The sequence below is a fragment of the Humulus lupulus genome, chromosome 6 (assembly GCF_963169125.1).
Source record: "Humulus lupulus chromosome 6, drHumLupu1.1, whole genome shotgun sequence".
In the NCBI taxonomy this organism is placed as follows: domain Eukaryota; kingdom Viridiplantae; phylum Streptophyta; class Magnoliopsida; order Rosales; family Cannabaceae; genus Humulus; species Humulus lupulus.
This window is the reverse complement of record NC_084798.1, coordinates 202,339,888-202,362,060: the sequence shown is the minus strand read 5'-3', so window position 1 is coordinate 202,362,060 and position 22,173 is coordinate 202,339,888. Positions and strand designations below refer to the sequence as shown.

At 38.2% G+C, this 22,173-nt stretch overlaps 1 pseudogene; it reads left to right on the top strand.

Annotated features, from left to right (window-relative positions):
* Positions 1 to 18,525: 18,525 nt before the first annotated feature.
* LOC133787572 (small nucleolar RNA R71) lies at positions 18,526 to 18,618 on the top strand (annotated as a pseudogene).
* The last annotated feature ends 3,555 nt before the right edge of the window (positions 18,619 to 22,173 follow it).

The following is a 22,173-nucleotide window of genomic DNA, read 5'->3' as shown; positions in this document are numbered from 1 at the left end:
AATAATTCTGTACTCTAGCTTATTTTTGATAATTTTTTGCAAAATAACATATGCCTAAAATTCAACAAGTTATCTAAATTTTTCCACCAATTATCTAAAATTTTCGACTGACTGTTTGAGATTTTCGACCACCTGTCTAAATTTTCGATTTGTTGTCTAAATTATGAGAGGTCATTTTGTAAAGAATTATTAAAACTAGGCGAAAGTGTAAAATAATTTTAAAAAATAGATCATTTTGCCAAAGAATGCTAGTTATAAACATATAACCCTTTTAAACTTTTTCACAAAAAGAGCTCATGCGGTATATTTTTAACATCATTATTCTTTTGAAAAATTCTCCAAAATTGAAGGAGAAATAAGTATTGAAGCATCTGATAATAAGTAAGTTATTTTGTTATTTATAAATTATGAATGTGTTATAAAATAATTTATGTGTATTTTCACACTAATTTAGGTTTAGAAACCAACCAAAAATATTAATTTTATGTTGACATCATGAATTTCTATGGAAATCTACCATTTATAGTTTTTTAGGTTTAGACCATGTCCGAACCTGGTATAGTCTGAATTTGGTCATTACTATGTCTAAACCATGTCCGAACAATGTCTAAACTTGAACCGAACTTGATTCGAACAATGTCCAAACTTGGTCCGAATTATATCCAAAAAATGTTGTCCGAACCATGTCCGAATTTGGTCCGAACATGAAAACCCTAAATCGCATAAATCACATAAAAATTCATCATCTCAACATAAAATTCATTTTTTGGCAAAGTTTTCAGCCCAGGACAGTTCGAAAAACAACTATAAACTATTATATAACATACACATAACTTATAAACAACAATAACGGTTAACCATTATCAAAAACTCTTTCTTCCTTCAACTTTGACAACTTTTTGAATGAAAGAACACAAATTCGAATTAGATGAAGGTGGTAGCTGCATTTCATGAGTGAGGTGAGAAGAAAGAATAACACAACAATTGATGGTGGTTTGTGGCTGCAAAATTGATAGAGGGGAGAAGAGATAAATAGAGTCTTAGTTTGTGCTAAGGGTATTTGGGACTTTTCAAGTGGGTTTAGGATTATTTTTGTGAATTTTTTTTGAAAGAGATATATGTTTATAATAATAGAGTAAAAAAAGGTTAATATGTGGAGTTACTATGACAATGATATCTATTTTTATTTATATGATATTAAAATAGGGTTTTTTTTTTCATAAATACACTTTTTTTTTTTTTACATTTTTACGATCCTCAAGTTTTAAAAAATACAATTTTTAAAGTTTCATAATTACAAAAATATCATCTCAATTATACATCAACCTCCGACAAACAGTATTTAAAAAGCAACTTAAAATCAATTAGAGAGCAACACCACAATAATATAACATTGAAAAAAAACAATTACAAATCAATTAGATATCAAACTTATTTTTCGATGTATTTTCATAAGAAGTGTAATCACTTTTCAATTTCATATTTTTTTTTCTGTTCATGAATTTTTCTCAATCTTACTATTTCTCTTCTGAAACAAATTCCAAAATAAGCCCAATTACAATCATTCCCTATCCAATATTCATATGCTCAGGGTATAATTCAAGGGAAAGAAAAATAATCGAATTTTCATTTAAGCTCAAAATCAGTGTCAAATAACAAAATAAATTAATATTAGGCTCAAAAGGGGAAACTAAGGACACAATTCATCAAGGTTGGCTTAAAATGCTCAATCGTTCCAAAAATAGCCTAAATCATTTTACTAATCATTCACCATCTATAATTTCGTCTCAAATAAGTAAGCAAGTTCTAGAAATATTTTTACTCATCATTCCACATTTCATATTTAACATGCATAAATCACATTCAATTGCAAGGAATTTACAAATTATTGCTAAATTTTCATTTTTCCCAATAGATCAAAGCCAATCGAAAATGCAATCTAACCAAGCACACATATTTATAATAGTTGATTTTTCATCAAATCATGTAACACAATTCATGCAGTATCATTGACCCATATTGACAACTTGATTCATACACAACACAACAAACTAGCTAATTACTAAAACAACACAAATAAAGACAATAAACAACTAAAAAAACAATAAGATTCCTCCCCTAAACTTGTCTAGCACATTGTCCCTAATGTGTAAATAAATAAAAAGAAAGGAAACTTACCAGGGAACCATCCAAACGAAGGCAACAGAGATGGCAGTGGCGTCACAACCCTCTGGTAAGCGCCAAGGTGATTGGAAGCCTTCAAAATCACCTGCTCACTGACTTCCTCGGAGTCGTGACTCAAAATGGCAATTTCTTTTATAGAGATTTCACACTTTCCACGGTTTAAAAATTACAAAACTAAACCCAAAATGTAAAATTTAAGACAAAAACACATAAATTTTTTCACAAATCCAAACTAAAATAACAATGCAAATAAAAGAGTTGGGATGTCTCCCAATGGCGCTTTATTTCATGTCTTTAGTTGGACTTTTTGATTCTTTATAGCTTCAACTCTGGTCAAGTCCACCCCTTAAGTCCTTAAGAGCCAGAGTGTCATTAGTGAGAGCCCGTCTTTTGATGTTGCAAATATTAGGATCCTTCCACCGCTTTGTAACATTCGAATCTTCCCAATAAAGAACTTTTTCAAACGATAACAAATTGCTTGACTACCAACTTGAGCAATGGCCTTTCTCTTAGTGACTTCAACCTTACTACCACATCCTGTTATAACATCCACTCTACAAAAGTTGGAATTTCAGTTGCTACAAAAATATTAAATGTTACCACCTCGTCTTGTTGCACGCGCAACTTCAACTCCCTTTTTTGTACATCAATTAGCGCCCTTCTGTTGGGGATTAGGCTATATATAACCTTTGGTTTGTGATACAAATCAAGCAAAAGACACAAGTAAAACAATCTTTGAGAATAGTTAAACGCAAATTACATAAACACAATAAGATAAGAGTTCAGAGTGGACCTTCCTTGAAGAACAAACCCTAGGAACATAAAATCACAAGCTATGATTTTATGTGAAACACAAAAGTTGCAAGGCTTGACACAAATGAAGGTTTGTTGTCCAAAAATCCCTATTCTTAGCCTTTTCTACAAAATTTTTTGAAGCTACAACAATGGAATGAGACTGGGATACACAAGCCTTGATATTTCATACAAACCAAGCTTTCTTAATGAAGATCTTGGAGCTAGAGAGAGAGAGAGTTCTTCTTTTTAGAGAGAGTGAGAGAGAGGCGAGTGATCAATTCACCAATTAACTCATATAAAACCCGTAAATAGTATAGAATCCTCATTAGGCTCAATCAATGAGATTAGATCATTTAAATTTAAGTTTTGGAGGTTATTCACGTAACTATGCGGACTTTCCACAATAGCCCAGGCGACGCATCGCCTGGCACTAGGTGATGTATCACCTATGGTCAGGAGATGCATTGCCTGGTCCATCTAAGCCAAGGGTTTCCTGCTTTTGGCGACGCGTCGCATCGCCGACGCCTCTGTTTTGGTACTCCAAGACTTGTCTAAAAATACCTCCAAATGCTCCCAAACTTCTTGAGTATTCTCATATACTCCAAATAAACATTTTGGACCCTAAAGTTGATTTATAAATGCCTATACTGAAAGTCAACTTTCACATATTGACTTTTGTGAAATCATTATTGTTTTAGCACATCTTCGCGCCTAAACAATTTCACAATGTATTTAACCAATCTCAACACCTTTCGATAGCTAAAAATGGCCTCCCAAGAATAATCATAATATTTTCAACTTCCTCCATATCAAGAATAATAAAGTCTGCAGGAAAGATGAATTTGTCCACTTTCACCAATATATCTTGAATTACTCCACGAGGATGTTTAATTGAACAATCTGTCATTTGTAGGGACACGTTAGTAGGGCGATGTAACGTCCCAAAATTTCTAATAAGGCTTAGTGCCTTGATTAGGGGGCTAGGAGGGCATTATTGGAATATTATGTGAATTAATTAAATATTTATGTGATTATGTGAATTGCATGGGTTATGTCATTTTATGAATAATTAAGCATGTTTAAGTTATTAAATGTGCGAAACAAGCTTGCTTTTATTTAAAGGGGCATATTCGTAATTTTGACCCGCTGAGGGTATAAATGTGATTAAATGGTATTATATGATTAAGATCACATTATTATGTGGATATATTTGACATATTTAGCAGGAGTCGGTCCTTTTGAGCAAGATAGTGGTTTAGTCACAACTGGGATTTATACCCAGCTCGGGGTGAGCCAAGGGGTATTTTGGTTATTCGGTGAGTTACCGGGACTCATTGAAGTATGAGTCATATTCTGGGAAAAATAGTGATATTTTGGGTTTGGCGGAATTAATTGCGATTATAAGTATAATGTGAGACGGGAGTGTAAATGACGATTTTGCCCTTAGTAGGCTTTGAAAGGGAAATTTTGCCTTAGGGGAATTTTGGTCATTTGGACCATGGGCTGTCTTATTTAGCTGAAGCTTATCAGCTTACATTTTAAAATAAACATAAATCTCTCTCTCTCTCTCTCTCTCTCTCTCTCTCTCTCTCTAGTTCTCTTTGTTTTTTAAGAGAAATTTGATTTCGAATCTTGCAGCTTACTTGCTAAGGGAAGTAAGGAGATTTGGGGAAAGTTCAGAAGTTGTTAAAGCTTAGGGAGTATAGCTGGATCCAAATTCTTTTTGAGGTAATTCAAAATATGAGTTTTAGTTTTTGGTTTCTTAGAGATTTTAAAGTTTCATTGAGATTCTAAGTTTAAGGGACTTTGATTGAGTTTTAAGATTGGTTTTGATGTTTATGAGCTGTTGGGACCATTATTATGGTCGAAATTGGTTAAAATCATGTTTTGGGACGATTTTGGATAGGTTTTTTATTTTTAAAATCGGTGGGTTTTCGAGTTCACAGAGTCGAATCGCAGCGCTGTTCTTGAGCCCCGCGACCCTCATGAACTCAAAGAGGCATGGGTGTGCCTCGAACCGCCCAGGCGCCGGGGCGTGTGTCTAGTGATTTTTGGGCTCGCGCTCTCTGACTTGTTGAGTGTTGCGACTCAAATTGGGAAAAAAAAATTAGAAAGTAGGTTTTGGGAGCTGGGAACCCAAACATAAAGGCTTAGGAGTGGTTCTACTACCCGGGTTAGTAGAATTTAGGATCCCAAAGGCTAGGACTTGGTCCGGAAGCCTTTATTAGTTCGTTTCTTGATAGCTATGTCTTGTTATGGTTGTGACTAGGGTGAACCATTAGGCTCGGGAGGAAAGGGTCGTACTCGGGGTCATCATACGCTATTCTCTCAAGACCTTAGGTAAGAAAATTGTACCTGGACTGTGGTCAGGGCTTGAGCCCCGGTTATTGAACATGGTTGTAATCATGCTTAGAATATTTTGTTAAACATGTTGATTGCGATGTGCATACATGTGTTAAATTATGATCGTTCATTTGATATATCTGATTAAAAGGCCAATGTCGTTATCTGTCATATCTGATTGAAAGGCTCGACTTATACTGTAACGCCTCAATTTCCCTAATAAGGCTTAGTGCCTTGATTAGGGGTCAAGAGGGCAATAATTGAATTATTATGTGATTACATGCATGATTATATGAATTATGTGAGTTATATTATAATATGACTATGTCTGCATGTTTAGGTGTATTAAGCATGCATGTGGGCCCGTTTCTTATTAGAATGACATTTTCATAATTTTGGCCTGTTGATGGCATATTTGTATATGTATGTGCATATTGATTGAGACCAAATTATTACGTAGACATATTTTGGTTGTTCGGCACGAGGCAATCCTAGTGAGAAAAGTAGTGGTTTAGTCGCAACAGGGAAAAATACCTTACTCGGGGTTAGCCTAGGGGTATTTTGATAATTTGGTACATTGCCGGGATTTATTGGGTAATGGGAATTGTCTGGTAATCACTTGGGAATATTTGAATTAATTGGGAAATAGAGTGATATTTGAGAATATTAGGAATCTCCAGAAAAGACCAAAATGCCCTTGGTTTGGTTAAAGGGACATTGGCTTGGGTGAGGGTAAATTGGTCATTTTGACCCTTGGGCTGAGTTAAGTTGGCCAAAGCAGAGCACTTTGGCTCATTCGCGTTATTCTTTCTCTCTCTCTCTCTCTCTCTATCTCTCTCTTGGTTACCTTCTTGGAAGGGTTTTGGAGCTAAGGAACAACTTGAGCTCTCATTTGGAATTTGGAGACTTGGAAGGGAGAGTAAAAGGCTGGGGAAGTGGAGATTGCAACTCGCTTTGTCATTTCCTCCCTTGTATTTTTGGATTTGGTCAGATGAGGTAAGAATTTCTCAACCTCCTCTTGAGTTCTTGATGTGTTCTTGGTGTTCTTAAGAATAAATGGGTTTTGAATCTTCATTTACGGTTTTGGTGCTTTTGGTGTTATTTAAAGATTGATTTAAGGTTAGGAATTGGTTTATAAACTAATTTAAAGGCTTGTGGTGGCTTGAATCATGAATTGGAGCTCTTGATTTTTGGTTTTGGTTAGAGAATGAGTTTTAGAACTCAAAGTGTGATTGTTGGCATCTTGTTTTCTGAGAGCTTTGAGGTTGTTTGTGAGCTCATGGGCACTTGGGTAACCATCTTGGGGGTCGAGGTGTTGTTAGAATTAAGTCAGGAGCTGGGTTTGGTGACCCTTGGGGGTATTGGATTGGAGGTTGTCAAGCTTAGGTCGGAGGAACTGCAGAAAACGGAACCCAGAATTCTAGGTTCGCGATGTAGCGCAGCAGGGGAGGGCTTGGGGCTCTTTGTTTAGGCTTGGGCGCCCCTGCGCTATGCAGGGGAAGTTTTGGGTGGCCTTGCCATATCTTTGGGCCTCCCTACCATATGCCAACTTCAGCAAGCCCCATTTTTAAAGTTTGGGAAAAACTTGGGGGCTCGGGGGATGGTTCCACCACCCCGTTGGGTGGGATTGGAAGTCCTGAGAGCACAGGATTGGTTCCAGGGTTTAATGAGGATATTATTTATAGTTGTGACTAGGTTACCACTAGGGCTCGGAGCAGGATCGTGCTTGAGGGTCGTTCTATCTATCTTGTGCTTGGACCAGAAGTAAGAAAATTGCTCCCAATACGTGATATATGTGATTAGGGCTTGGCCCGGTTGTTAAAAATAGTTATGATTAGGGCTCAGGCCCTTGTGAATGAGAATGATTATGCCTGTGATTGTTTGATTAAGCATGTTTGAATGCTTCGTATCTGGATAATTGTTAAATGATGTGTGCTTGTTTGCATTATCTAATTGAAAAGCGTTGACTTATAAGTCAAGGGCAGTAGTAACGCGCTGAGCGTTGGTCGAAAGCATTGACTTATAAGTCAATGGAGGTAATAGCGTGCTGAGAGTTGGTCGAAAGGCGAGTTTTGGATAAAAGTGTAGTCCCTACTCACATGGGAAGAACCGCAAGCTGAATTCCTGAGTACGCATGTCGCTCGGTTAGGCCGCTCGACAATGCATGTGGAACGTAGGTTGTAAAGGTGAGTCCTGGATAAGGGTGCAGTCTCTTCTTGTTTGGCAAGAACCACGAGCTGAATGCCTGAGTATGCATGTCGGTCTGCTGGGCCGCTTGGAAACGTGTGTGGAACACAGGCCGAAAGGCAAGCGTAATCTGAGGGTGTGGTCCCCATTTTCCCAACATGAGCTAAGAGTTGAGCGCCTGAGTATGCACTCACTCGGCTGGGCCATTTGATAGGATTGTTTCTTAGACCGTGTGACTAAGAACAAGTCCAATATGAGGGTGCGGTCCCCATTACTCGGCATGAACCGCAGGCTGGGTGCTTGAGTATGCACCTCGCTCGGTTAGGCCGCTCGGCGGGACTAATATCCTGGGCCGAATAATCAATGGTATGATTTAAATGAATATTTTATTTGTAAACCGTGGAATGCATTTACAAGTTATATGATGGGAATGAATATATCTGATATCTGCGAAGCATGTGTTTAGTGCTTTTGAATATTTAAGTATATTGTTATACCTTGTGAGGTTTTCTTGTTGAGCCTTGGCTCATGGGTGCTATGTGGTGCAGGTAAGGGGAAAGGAAAGCTGGACCAGCCATGAGTTGGAAAGCTTCAGTGGCGACGAGTACATATGCAGATGCTCGACCACCACGGCCGGGGTTTCTTAGAGGAACTAGGTTTGAACCTTATTTTGCAGCTTAGGCAGACTTATGTTGTAATTACCCTTTTTAGAACTCTAAATGACTTTGTAAATGTTTATTTTGGGATCCCATGTTCGAACTTAACGTTTTAATGAAATGACTATTCCTTTTGACCAATTTTTTTAACCATAAATTGTTAATCACGTTTAGTCACACGTTTATGGCTAAATGGCTCGTTTAGAGAGTCTAGCACTGTTTAAAAGACATAGTGTAACGTTCTTGATTAGTTGGGCATTACATATACATCAAGATTTTATCGATTATATTCGACTGAAAAGCTCGATTTATAAGTCAGGGATCTATCTATTGTATCTGATTAAAAGCTCGACTTATTAGTCGAGGGTATATCTGGTTAAAAGACTCAACTTATAAGTTGAGGGTTTACAAGGCTCGACTTATAAGTCGAGGGTTTACAAGGCTCGATTTATAAGTCGAGGGTTTAAAGGCTCGACTTATGAGTCGAGGGTGGCAATAGCGTGCTGAACGCCGACCAATGTGGTTAAGCCAACCCAGAAGCATGATATACACTTGAATGACCCTATGGTCGCTTGGAAAAAAAAGCGCAAGATGCGTCGGGCCAGCTCTAAGGCTGGTTAGATAGGAATAGGGCAATGGGCCCCCTGTGTGACTCTATAGTCGCTTATATGGGTTAAAAAGCTCGGCTTATAAGACGAGGGCGACTTTAGCGTGCAGAACGCAGGCTGAAATGGTAGGGCCAATTTAAGAAGCCCGACTTATAATTCTGTTGTGGAAATTATGTACTATGCAAGTATACACAATCGTAACAAGTAATAAAGTGATAAATCAAGTATCGTTCCCACGAATATTGTTATTAACTATAAAAAAATAATCTTTAATTCTAATTGAATGACAAATAATGAATTTTGAATTTATAAAACTAAAGGAATAAAACACTAAAATAGAACAATAGGGAATTCAATAATAAATATTAATTTAATGGAATAAGAATTATGGTTATTAATTTCATCAACTTTCCACCTATGCCTCTCTAATGTGAATTTAAGAATTTCTATATTTATTGTGAGAGCGGATTACAATTGTAAATTATATTCTTGCTAGGACTTATAATTCTCTACAATAAGCAATCTCTAACATCTCTGTGGTAAACTAACATATTGCGGGCATTAAACACGTAATCCCTAAGCTACACAAATCATACAGGTACTCTCGTCCAATATAAATCTATGATTATTTGACTATAGCATATTTATCATTCACTTCTCAGATCTCAAGTTAAAATCATATAAATCATGTAAATGGTGATCAACCATTCACAAGCATTAAACACAAGTCAACAATTCACAATATTGATAGGAAATTCATAAAAACTGCATTAGATAATCATAAGGTTTTAAGAGAATCCATAAACACCCTAAATAAGAAAATTAGTTCATACTAAACATAATCAAATCCATCAAACTAAATATAAACATCACTACACGAGAAAGTAAAGGAAGAAGAAGAAAAAGAATGATAAAACTAGTTGATCTCCAAGATTTTGCCTCCAGAGAGTGTTCCTTGAGTCTCCTTTTAACGTCTTCCTTCAAAAATCGTCATAATGTTGCTTAAATAGAAGTTTGTGCTTTGCACAAGAAATTCCACTTTTTCCCCTGCTTAAAATACCCTAATTTGCACATTATCGCCTCAGGCACCGCAGCCCTCTAATGAAGAATCGTGGCCCGTGTCCAGGAACTGAACTCTGTCTCGCCTCTGACTCAACAAGCACCACGACTCTAATACTGGTGCGCCGCGGCTCAAACTCTCCAATCAATAGTGCTGCGACTCTCAAAGGTAGTGCCGGGGCCCTCGACTTCTCAAGATTCGGTGTCTCTGTCTAATCACAGCACTGCGACTCTAATGCTCAGAGTCGCGACTCAAATGTTCTTTTTCACCAAATCACATATTTTCGAAGGCTCATTTATCAATTTTTCCATAAATCCTGAAATATTATCAAACACAGGCAACAAAAACGTCATAATGCACAAACATAACTAAATAAGCTAAAAAATTCCCCAAAACAACTGTAATGCCTTACTTCCTTAGAGCCGTTACTAAGTGAGTTTAAAACGTGCTAGTCACTCACTAATCAAGGTTTTAGGTTAAAAGTGTAGCTAAATTGTAACAAAAAGAGTCATCTAAAGACATTTGATATGAAAATTTGGTCATTTATTGAAAACATAAAGCATTATACATTTGGGATCCCAAAATATGGTTTATAAAATACTTTACATCTCAAAATACATTTAAGGTTGACCTAAGCGACAAATCAACCAAATACATTATATTTTCCCAAAATAACCCTGGCCGTGGCTGTAACGCCCTGGTTACCCCAGAACCGTTACGGTGAACCGGAAATTTGACCCACTACCCGAGTCCTTTGGTTAAAAACGTGTTCTAAGTGGTATTAACAGGCTAAGGTGAAAATTAATAAAAAGACAGGATATGTTTTATTTAAATCATAAAACTGTTCATGGGCCCACAAGAACATTTACAAGTTATTTACAACTCAAAAAGGTCATTACTATTTCAAAATTACAAACCCATCGACCTAAGCGGCAAAAATAGGGTAAACCCCCTAGTTCCTTTGAGAACTCCTTGGCCGTGGTGGTCAAGCGGCTGCATATGTACACATCACCACCTAAGCTCTCCACTCAGGGTTGGGTGAGCTTTTCTTTCCCTTTACCTGCACCACGTAGCACCCATGAGCCAAAGCCCAACAAGAAAACACAGCATTGTATGTAAACATTATCAAATGATTATCATTATAATCACACATAGCTTATGGCTCTTAAACAGATGAGTGAATATCACTTGAGATTCTAGAAAAACCATACTGAGTGACTGACAAGCAAGTCACTAATTTAAACAGAAGAATGGCTGCTAGGTAAGCCACTAGCCTTAAACAGATGAGAGACTGATAGGTAAGTCTCTAACTTAACAGATGAGTGACTGATGGGTAAGCCACACAAGCGCTTATAATATTCATCGAACTTGAGGTCGATCCGGCATTAATGCTCCTTGAGTCATCCAATGCAGATATCGATTAGATCTAATCTTTATTAGCTTGCGTTGGACACGCTAAAGCCGTCCTGACTAATGAGTCAGCACTATGTGACCAGTGCCCAGTACCACTGCCGAACCTGACTAATGTGTCACAGCTTCACAGTTGATACTGACACTTTTGCCAAATCTGACTAATGAGTCAGTACCATGCACAAGTGAGCAAGATTTGCTAAGCATTCAATAATCAATTCATGTCCACATTTACACAATCAACATGCCTCAAGAACAACCAAGCATGTCACATATGGGGTGCAGTTTTCTTACCTCTGATTCGAGCTAGAATGAATAAAAGAACGACCCTTGAGAACGATCTAGCTTTTAGTCCTTTAGCGGTTACCTAATCATAACACATTATAGGATACCATCAATAAAATGATAATCAAGGGTTCCCAAACCAATATCTAGCCTCCGGGGCATCAATCCAAACTAATCCAAGTAGTAGGAGTGATCCCGAGGCCTAAAACTATGTTCCCGGGGTCAAAACATGCAAACGGGGTGAAGACTGGGCAAGGGCTGCGGCCCTAGCACCTTGGACCGCGACCCCCAGAACTTCCTGAAGCAAGGGCCGCGGCGCCCAACAGGCACAAAGAGCCCCACCTGCTTCTTCAAGTCAGGGCTGCGGCACCCCAAGAACAAGGCCGCGGCCCTCAACTATGGGCCATTCCAAAACACATTTTCAACTTCCCAAAGCCTCCAAAATCATACCTAAACATTCCCCAATCATCAAATCAAAGTTACCAAGCTTCCCCATGCTTCAAAACCATCAAAACCCAAGGCTCAATCGAGTTGAAAACTCAACGATTCACAAAAGCCAATTCTAAGCTTAGAAACTCTAAAAACTCAAAACTTTAAACTTAGATTACCTTCAATTGGGTTGTTTCTCGTCAAATCCTTTGGTCAAGAAGCTTCTAATCTTTCCTAGGATCGCTATGCCTCGATCCTCACTTGATTTCGACTCCTAGAACTCAAGATATCTTCGAAAATGCTTCGAACGGTGAAAATAAGTTAACGGGGAAGAACGAGAGGTTTTCTAACGTACATTCTATCTGACAAGCTACTTCAAGCTTAAGTAACCTCAAATAAAACCTAGTGCTCGGGGTCCCAAAAACACCCCCGGGGACATTATAGTCAAAACTTCCAAAATTTCACCCTGATCTCAATAACTCCCAATTTATCATCAAATAACATTCCTATTACCCAATAATTGACCACGTTATGACAAAACCGCTAATCCATTATATAGGACCATCTCATGCCGACTAGCTCAAATATATCTCCATAATAATGGGATCTCATTCACAAATCACATTATGCACCCAAATACACAAATTTACCCTCAATAGGCCAAATTATCAAAACATCATAATTATTCAAATGTGGACCCACATGCATGCATTTAACATCATATTATAATATAATTCACATATACATGCATTTTATCAATTAATGACATAATTAAACAAGTATGGCCCTCCCGGCCTACTATTCCCGCCATTAAACCATATCGGAGATTTCGGGGCATTACAGTGGCAGCCAGGTAGACCAAACATGTACCCATCGCTTCACGCTCTCCATACTCATGGTTGGTCGACCTTTCCTTTGCCCTTACCTACACCACAGAGCACCCGTGAACTGAAGCCCAGCAAGAAAACTCAACATAAAACAGATAACATATGCATATCTATTAACAACATATAACAAAGCAGCCAACAGGCTAAACACATAGCGACCATGCCGTCCCAGGCGCTTTACCAGGCCCTGGGTTCGCGGTCTTCACCAAGAGGATGATTCCAGCATCCTAGAAGGATCTCACCCTAACGGCTTGCACTCTGCATGCTCAACGCCACTCCCGGCCCCTTGCCGTACTCGACTTCCTGCCGTTCTCGGCCTTCGCCATTCCCGGCCTTCGCCGTTCATTCACATATATGCAATACATAGCATAATATCAACAAATACTTAAACAAATACAAAACGTAAATAATAGGGCTACGCCCTACAATTCAATCACTTAGGGCCATGCCCTGCAATACAAACTATAGGGCCACGCCCTGCTCTACGGGTACAACAGTTTTCTTACCTGTGTCCCGAGCTTCTTGAGCACTGCAATCCCGAGCATAGTCCTATAATCCGAGCCTCGTTGAAAACCTACTCACAACACACACGTAATGTTCTTGTTACTAACCTATCCAAAGTTGTACTCCGGAACCAATCCCGTGCTCTCGGGACCTCCCATTTCCCCACACGAAGTGGCGAAAGTGTCCCCCGAGCCCCCTGGGCCAAAGCCCTAAAAACCAAAATCCAAGACCCTGAAAATGGCCTAGCGTCGCGGCACAGCCCTACAGGTGCTACGGCGCCTAGCAGGGGCTCCCTATCCTGATTTGTCCCAGTGCCACGACACAGAAGAACAGGGCTGCGACGCTCATACTTGAACCCAGAAAACTGGGTTTTTCCCACCATTTTTCTTGAGCCAAAACTTACTCAAATCATTACCCAAGTTCCAATTCGACCCAAAACTCCAAATAAACAATATCACAACACATAAACATCATAAAAAAACTCAAACATCCATCCTAGCTCAAATCACTTAGTGGTTTAAAATTCCACAGAAACTTAAACCACACCAGAAAATTCACTTCAGAAATCAAAAGAATCCTTACCTTGAGTAAGAATTCGTTCGACCCTGAGCTGCTTTCAAATTCAGCTCCAAGCTTAAATTATCAGATTCCTAAGCTTAAGCTTCACAAAACTTCATCCCAAAATCCACCAAACAAAACATAAATTCAGCTTACTAATACAACACTTCCAACAAAAATTCAACAGAGAAGTGGGTTAAAAGTTTACCCTTGAACCCTTGAATTTCTGGCCTAAAGTCTTCCAAAATCAAGCACTATGGAGAGAGAGAGAGAGAAACCGAATGGGTGAGAGAGCTGAGAGAAATTTTGATTCTTTTCCTTCCTATCCTCTGTTTTTGTCTAAGTGTTTCTAGAGTCTCAGCTCCCAACTGAGTATATCCACTTTCCAAAAGGTCAAGATTGCCCCCCTTAAGTTAATCTAAGTCCTCAAATACCACAAAGGGTAATTTAGTCATGTACCAAATCTTACTAATTCCCCGAGTGTTCCTATAAATCCCCGTTGAGTCTCGACATATCCAAATAACTACCCATTACTCAATAAATTCCAAACACATATTATATACCCAAATTACTAGGGCTGTGCAAAAAATTTTACAACCCGCCCAACCCGAATAAACCGCCCAAACCAACCCGAAAAAACCGCCAAAAAATGCAACCCGAATAAACCGACCAAAATTTAAACCGCCCAATTGTTACATTGGGCGGGTTGAAAATAATTATCAACCCGCCCAATATAACCCAACCCGCCCAATTAAGAATTTATTATTTTTAATATATTCAAATAAATATATAAATTAATTAAGTTTTGTTTTAATTTTTTTACTATAAATTTAAAATATTGTTTTAAGCTTAAAAATATAAACTTCACACTATTAGTACTAGTATTTAAAAGAAAAAAATTACAAAAATGTTAAAAAAAAAATTACCACTTTTGTTTGGGCGGGTTGACCCGATCAACCCGCAAAAAAAAAATACAATTTCGGTTTGGGCGAGTTAACCCGACCAACCCGCCCAAATTATTGGACGGGTTAAAATTTTTTTTTTTCTTAATTGGCAAGTTACGGGTCACTTTTGCTAACCCAATTATGACATTGGACGGGTAAAAATGTCTTGTAACCCGACCAACCCGCCCAATGCTCAGCCCTACAAATTACCCCTAGGCTCCTCCCGAGCCAGGTATTCGACCCCGTTGTGACTTTCTAGCTAAACTTCTCCCTAGGACTATCTCGAATTGTGCATCACAGATATATCACCACTCACTCACGGTGTCAATCACAATATTCACAAATATAACATTTATGCCCTCAACGGGATGAAATTACAAACATGCCCCTAATAGCAAAATGGGACCCACATGCATATTTAATCCACATAAACATGCATTTCTAATCACATACTCAAAAAATTCTCATATTAACATAATAAATCAATTATTGCCCTCTAGGCACACTAATCAAGCCCTAAGCCTTATTAGAAAATTTGGGACGCTACAACAACTCTCTAAAACACTATAAAAACTACTCTATCAAAGTCATGGACGACATTAGTGTGCAGAACGCAGGCCGAAATGGTAAGGGCCAACATTGAAGCTCAGCTTATAAGTCGTGGATGGCATTAGCGTGCAAAACGCAGGCCATAATGGTGGGGCCAATATAGAAGCATGATATACACTTGCACGACTCTATAACCGCTCAGAACATGGAGCGTGGTGCACGCTTGGTCGACTTTATAGCCGTTTCTAAATAGAGTAGTGAAATAGGCACCTGTGTGGCTCCATGGTCGCTTAAATGGATTAAATGCATGCACGAGTATGGTTATTACTGCTAGACATGTTAGGTATGATTCTGTAATCTATTGATTAACTGTTTGTGGGCATGTTTATGTTTTCTTGCTAAGCCTTGGCTCACGGGTGCTACGTGGTGCAGGTTAGGGCAAGGGAAAGCTGGATCAGCCATGAGTTGGAGAACTTCAAGGGCAGAGTGTACATATGCAGCCTGCTAGACCACCATGGCCGAGGGTATCCGTTGGAACTAGGGTTGGACCTTGATTTTGCCGCTTAGGTTGGCTTTTGTATTCATTTTGAGTCTGTAACAGTTTTAAACTCAGTTGGGATCCCATGAATCGAACTCAACCTCTTTTAATGGAATGGTTGAATTTTGACCAAAATTTTTAGTACCTAAACCTGGTGTTAGTTTCAATTACACGTTTTAAGTCCAAATGATTCGTTTAGCGAGTTAAGCACTATTTCAATTACACAGTGTAACGGTCCGGGATTTAGAGGACGTTACAGGCAAGCTTCTCCCAATCTCAACTTGCGGAAGATCGATAGAGGCATTAGATTCACACTAGCCCCTAAATCACATAAAGCCTTTGTCACCACTAAGCCCCCTATAGAGCATGAAATAGTGAAACTACTAGGATCTTTAAGCTTTGGCGGTAATTTCTTTTGCAATATTGCACTGCACTCCTAAGTAAGTGCAACTATCTTGTATTCCTCCAACTTCCTTTTCTTTGATAAAATTTCCTTCAATAATTTAAGGTAAGTTGGCACCTGCTCAAGTGCCTAAGCAAATGGACTATTTATGTGAAGCTTCCAGAAGACTTTTAAAAATTTAGCAAACTGCTTGTTAAGATTGTTTTTGCGAAGCCTTTGTGGATATGGAATTTTTATATGGTGCTCAAAATTCATTGGTGACTGCTTCTTCTCAAGGTTCTCAGTAACCTTTTCTTCTACCTTACCCTTTTTCTCATAATTCATTTTCGGTGGAAGACTAGACTTCTCAACTGGCTCTTCCAACTCCTTACCGCTCCTCAAAGAGATTGTATTGCATTGCTCCTTAGGATTCACCTCAGTATTACTTGGCAAATTTCCTTGAGGTCTACTTTGTAACATATTTTCCAATTGACCCACTTGCATTTCGAGATTTCTAATGGATGACCGGGTTTCAGTCATAAAATGAGATTGGGAGTTGGTTAGGGTCAACACTACAACTTGTAACTCAATTGGCTTCTCTTCTAGAACTGGCGGCCTAGGTGGTGATGATGGAGGTGTTAGAAAATATATATTATTGCTCAATGGAATTATGGAAAAATCAAATACAACTCTATGCAAAAATACAATGGACAAGATAATATTGATTAAATAAGTATTACAACTCAATTGCTCAAATACAAGTAAATAAAAAGATGTAGAAGAAGAAGATTACAAACTCAATACTATAATAATACAAGTAAATAAGTTGAACAAGAGGAACAAAAAGAAGAAAACACAAACAAACTCTCACACAACCAAAGTGTAGAGTAGTGGGGCTCACCAACTTGAACAAGGTTCAAGACCTTTGTCCAAAAGCTTATTTCCCCCTATTCTCTAAGCACTAAGGGATCTCTCTAGGAAATAGCTCTATGGAATTATCAAGCCTTTTGGTGTATTTTTCAGCCAAGTGCTTTGTGGATGAAAAATGGTGTGTCTTACAAGTGAGCATTAGGCTCCTATTTATAGAGTTTAGAGACACCCTTTGAATTTCAAATTCCACCAACCCCCATGGCTGTTACCAATGATTAATTGAGTGTTTTATGGAATTAAAATAGAGATTTGGGAGTTACTTGGCTGTTGGAAACGTTCAAAATTGGATAAAAACCGAATTAGTATGAATCTGTCAGCCACTAGCGCCGCGACGCTTGTTTCAAGAGCCGCGGCCCTTGGTCAGTTTCAGCAACTAATTTTTTAAGTTTTTTCCAAAACGTTCCAATTTATTCCCACTTGATTTTGTAACTTCCATACACAATATGGGAGTTAAAATCACGTCTCTATCAGCCATTTCTCATATGGCTTTAAGAAATTCATCTCAATATTGTGTAACAACAAATCTACACAATAATTGGTGATATTTAGTAGTTACAAATTTGTGATGAATTTGTAACACAAAATATGTTACATGTTTGGATATTTTACATATATCCAAATAATGTAACTCTCTATTATATGTTACAATATGTGACACTCTATGTCACATTTATTTAATCTAAAATATTATATTATAAAATAATATAATATTACATTATATTATATTATAAAATAATATAACAGGAGGTTGAGGCATGAGCTACTGAGACTGAGGTTTGAATTGAGGTTGCTGGCCCTGATAATTTCTTTATGAAAAATTGCGGTGATTTCTCCACCCTGGATTAAATGAATTGGAGAAATGATTGTTGGCTTGCCTATTGAAATCACCCATCATGTTTACTTGCTCAATTGGGATGGTGTTATTTTACTTTGCTGCTATTCACTGCTCAAATTGGTGAGGACCACCACAATTATTGCATATATCTTGGACTTGCATGGCTTGAGTTGTAATAGAGTTCTGTTGGAACTGCTTGGTGAGGAAAACCACTTAGACAGTGGGAGCGGTAATAGCATCCAGCTCATGTATTCCAGCTACCTTTTTATTCCTTTCCCGTTCATTGGGCCACTAATAGTTAGTCATGGTCATTTCTTCTAGCAATTTATAAGTCTCATTTGCACTTTTGCTCATGAAAGCACCCTTGTTGCAGCATCAATAATGGTGCGAGTAGTACCGCATAAACCATTATAAAAATTGTGGACTAACATCCACTTCTTTATACCATGATGAGGGCACTTCCTTAACAACTCCTTGAATCTCTCCCATGCATCATACAATGATTCCCTCTTATTGCGGTTTTTTTTTGTTTCTTTTAGGATATGCAAGTGTACTTAATCGTCTCACAAGTAATAAAATAGTTAGTAATTTTATCGTCTCCTCAATGACTGCTTTAAGCTACATATTATAAAAATCAACTCTAACAATTTGGGTTGCAAACACTTTGAATTTATGTGAGTAATTAATAATTTGCAAACTACTTTAGAAAAATAAAATGAGCAAATTAACTAACCAATGAATAGTCATGTAATGCCCCAAATTTTCTAATAAGGTTTAGGACCTTGATTAGGAGGCCGAGAGGGCCATAATTGATTTATTATGATATTTAATGAGTATATGCACGTTTATGTGAATTATATTATTATATGATGGTGGATGCATGCATATGGGCTTATATTTTAAATGCAAAGGCATTTTGGTAATTTAGCCGTTGGGGGCGTGATTGTGTAATTTTATGCATATGGGTGAATTATAATTATAGCCACATTATAAGGTGGATTGGTTCGAGCTTTTCGACATGAGACGATCATGAGATGTAAGTGTTCGGTCTAGTCATAACGAGTTTAAGTTTGGGTCTCGGGGTGAATTTAATGATTAGAGCATTACCGAGAATTAAAGGGTAATGGGATATGATTTATTGGTATTTGGGAATATTGAGAATAGCGGGGATTAGAGAGCGTTAATTATAATTAACGAGATAGGCGGGAAATGACGGTTTTACCCTTGGAAGCTTTTAGAGGGATTTAATTGGCCTAGGGGCATTATGGTCTTTTGACCTTAAAGATTTATATCAGCCTTAGGAATTTTGGAAGGTTGTGGATTGATATTAAAACATAGCCTATCCTCTCTTTCTCCCTTCCTTCCCGTACAAGTCCTCCTTCACCCTCTTCTTTAAGTTTTGAGAGCCTATCTTGAGGAAGCTAGCTAGGGCGTCAAGCTTGGGGAGGTTTAGCTTGAGTTCAGCCTTTGGGAAGGATTCAAATCGTGTTTAGGGTAAGTTTCTACCATTAATTTCTGGTTCATACTCTGTTTTGAGTTTTAGCTTTTGACTTGTGAATCACTTGTAGAAAGTTTGAATTAATGGAGGTTTGGGTGATGTTTACTTTGGGTTTTGATGAGGGTGAGTTGTAGGGGATATTTGGTGGTTGAATTGGGTGTTAGGTTGTGATTTGAGACAGGTTTGAGGGGCTGGTTCTAAGGGAAAATGCAGGGGAGAAATCTGGTGTGCGAGTTGTCATTTTGGCTGAACTGGAGGTTGCGCCGCGGCATGGTCAAGGAGAGCCGCAGCCCTTGGAGTAAGCTGGGTTTGGGCGCCTCTGTTTGAGGGGTGGGCCGTGGCCCTTAAGGTCATTTTTGCCAAGGAAGGGGTTTTTAGCTTGGGAATTCAAGCCTTAAGCCTCGGGGTTGTACCTAGTACCCGGTTAAGTGGGGATTGATGTCCCGGAGGCTAGATATTGATTTGGGAACTTAAGTTGATCATTTTTATTGATGTTACCTTATGTTTGGTTATGACTAGGTGACCGCTAAAGGACTTAAAGTTGATCGTTCTCAAAGGTCGTTTCTTTTATTAATTCTCGCTCGAACCCAAGGTAAGAAAACTACACCCATATGTGACATGCATGGCTATGATTGATGCATGTTGGATGTTTAAATGTAAACATTGATAGCATAATGAATGCCTGGCAATCTTGCCCATTTGCATATGATTATTATTGAGGCATACTGGATGTTTAAGTGGGATGCATGTGATGCACAAGAAACATATGATTAGGGCATGCCATGAATGATGAATATGAGATTGGCCAGAGCTTGAGTCTCTGGGTTTGTGCATGATCATGATTATGCTAGCAACTGTTTAGTAAGCATGCTGAATGCCCTATTCTTGGATAACTGGCATATGATACATATTGATAGCATTGCTTACTTGTGCATGGTACTGACTAATTAGTCAGATTTGGCAAAGGTGTTAGTATCGGCTGTGAAGCTGTGACTTATTAGTCAAGTTCGGCAGTGGTACTGAGCACTGGTCACGTTGCACTGACTCGTCAGTCAGAATTGGCAAAGGTGTTAGTATCAGCTGTGAAGCTGTGACTAATTAGTCAAGTTCGGCAGTGATACTGGACATTGGTCATATAGCGCTGACTCATTAGTCAGAACGGCCATAGCGTGGATCACGCAAGCCAACAGAGATTAGATCTAATCGACCATCAGCATTGAATGACTCAAAGAGCATTAATGCTAGACCGACCTCGAGGGTCGATGAATGAAATAAGCACTTGGAGGCTAGTGGCTTACCTAGCAGCCACTCTCCCTCTTGAATCATGTGATGCTCATTCACTGGTTTGAAAGTTTTACGCTCAGTGTGATTATAATGATAATCATTTGATAATGCTTATGTATAGTGTGATGTTTTCTTGCTGGGCTTCGGCTCACGGGTGCTATGTGGTGCAGGTAAAGACAAGAGGAAGCTAGACCATCCTTGAGTTGGAGAGCTTAGGTGATGATGTGTACATATGCAGCTGCTCGTCCGCCATGGCCGAGGTTTAAAGTGGAACTAGGGTTGAACCCTCTTTTGCCGCTTAGAACGGCCTGTTGTAAATATTTTTTGTAATAAACTCTGAAATTATATTTTTGGGATCCCAATATATATATATATATTAAACGTTCTAGTGAAACGTTACACCTTAACCAAAATGTTTAATCCCTAAACCGCTAATCATACTTAGTTGCACGATTTTGGCCAAATGACTCGATTAGCGAGTTTAGCACTGTTTACAAGACACACCATAACGGTCCCAGGAGTTGGGGCATTACAAGTCACTTGTCAAATGAATGATGAAATAGCTAGGAGTATCAATTCCCCCTAATTTGTAGTTCACCCCTAATGCTCCAGCAAAGTTACTCTTGTAACCAAGATTCTATAACAATTGCACATGTCATCTTTCCAAATGCACATGCTAAAGTTCTCACAATTAGATACACATATTCCTATGCTAATCCAATTTCAAGAACACAATTTAAGCATTAATCTTATATGTTCGCATGGTGAATACAATATTCCTATAATATTCACTAATTAACAACATAGTTATTAACATACATCAATTAAGCATATCCACTATTTTCAACCCTTTCGGAATTAATATTAGCTTGTATCTCACTAAAGTTGATCAATCTCAAGCAAGAATTAACAATAAACATAGCTTAATTGAACAAGAGCAACATAGCGTAAATTTAAATTAACAACTTAAGGGTTCACTACAAATTAGGGTTCATTAATATCCCTAGTTTCAAAAGAGTTAGTTCATAACCAAAATAAACAAATAACCATAAACATTCAACATCATTATTTCCATGAGTTCAAGAAGGGAAAAGAAATGCAAACTCAAAATAGGAAAAAGATTAAGAAAATCTAGCCTCAAATGGTAGAGAGTTCTCCTCCTCTTCCTCTTCTTCTTTCTCTTCTCCCATGTTTTCCTCTTTCTCCTTGGTGTTTTTTTCTTCAAAAGTTTCAGAAAATGGTCTTCAATGGTCTTAGGCGGTTGCTGCCACTTCTTAGGGCTCCAAAAATGGGTATAAACCATCTTC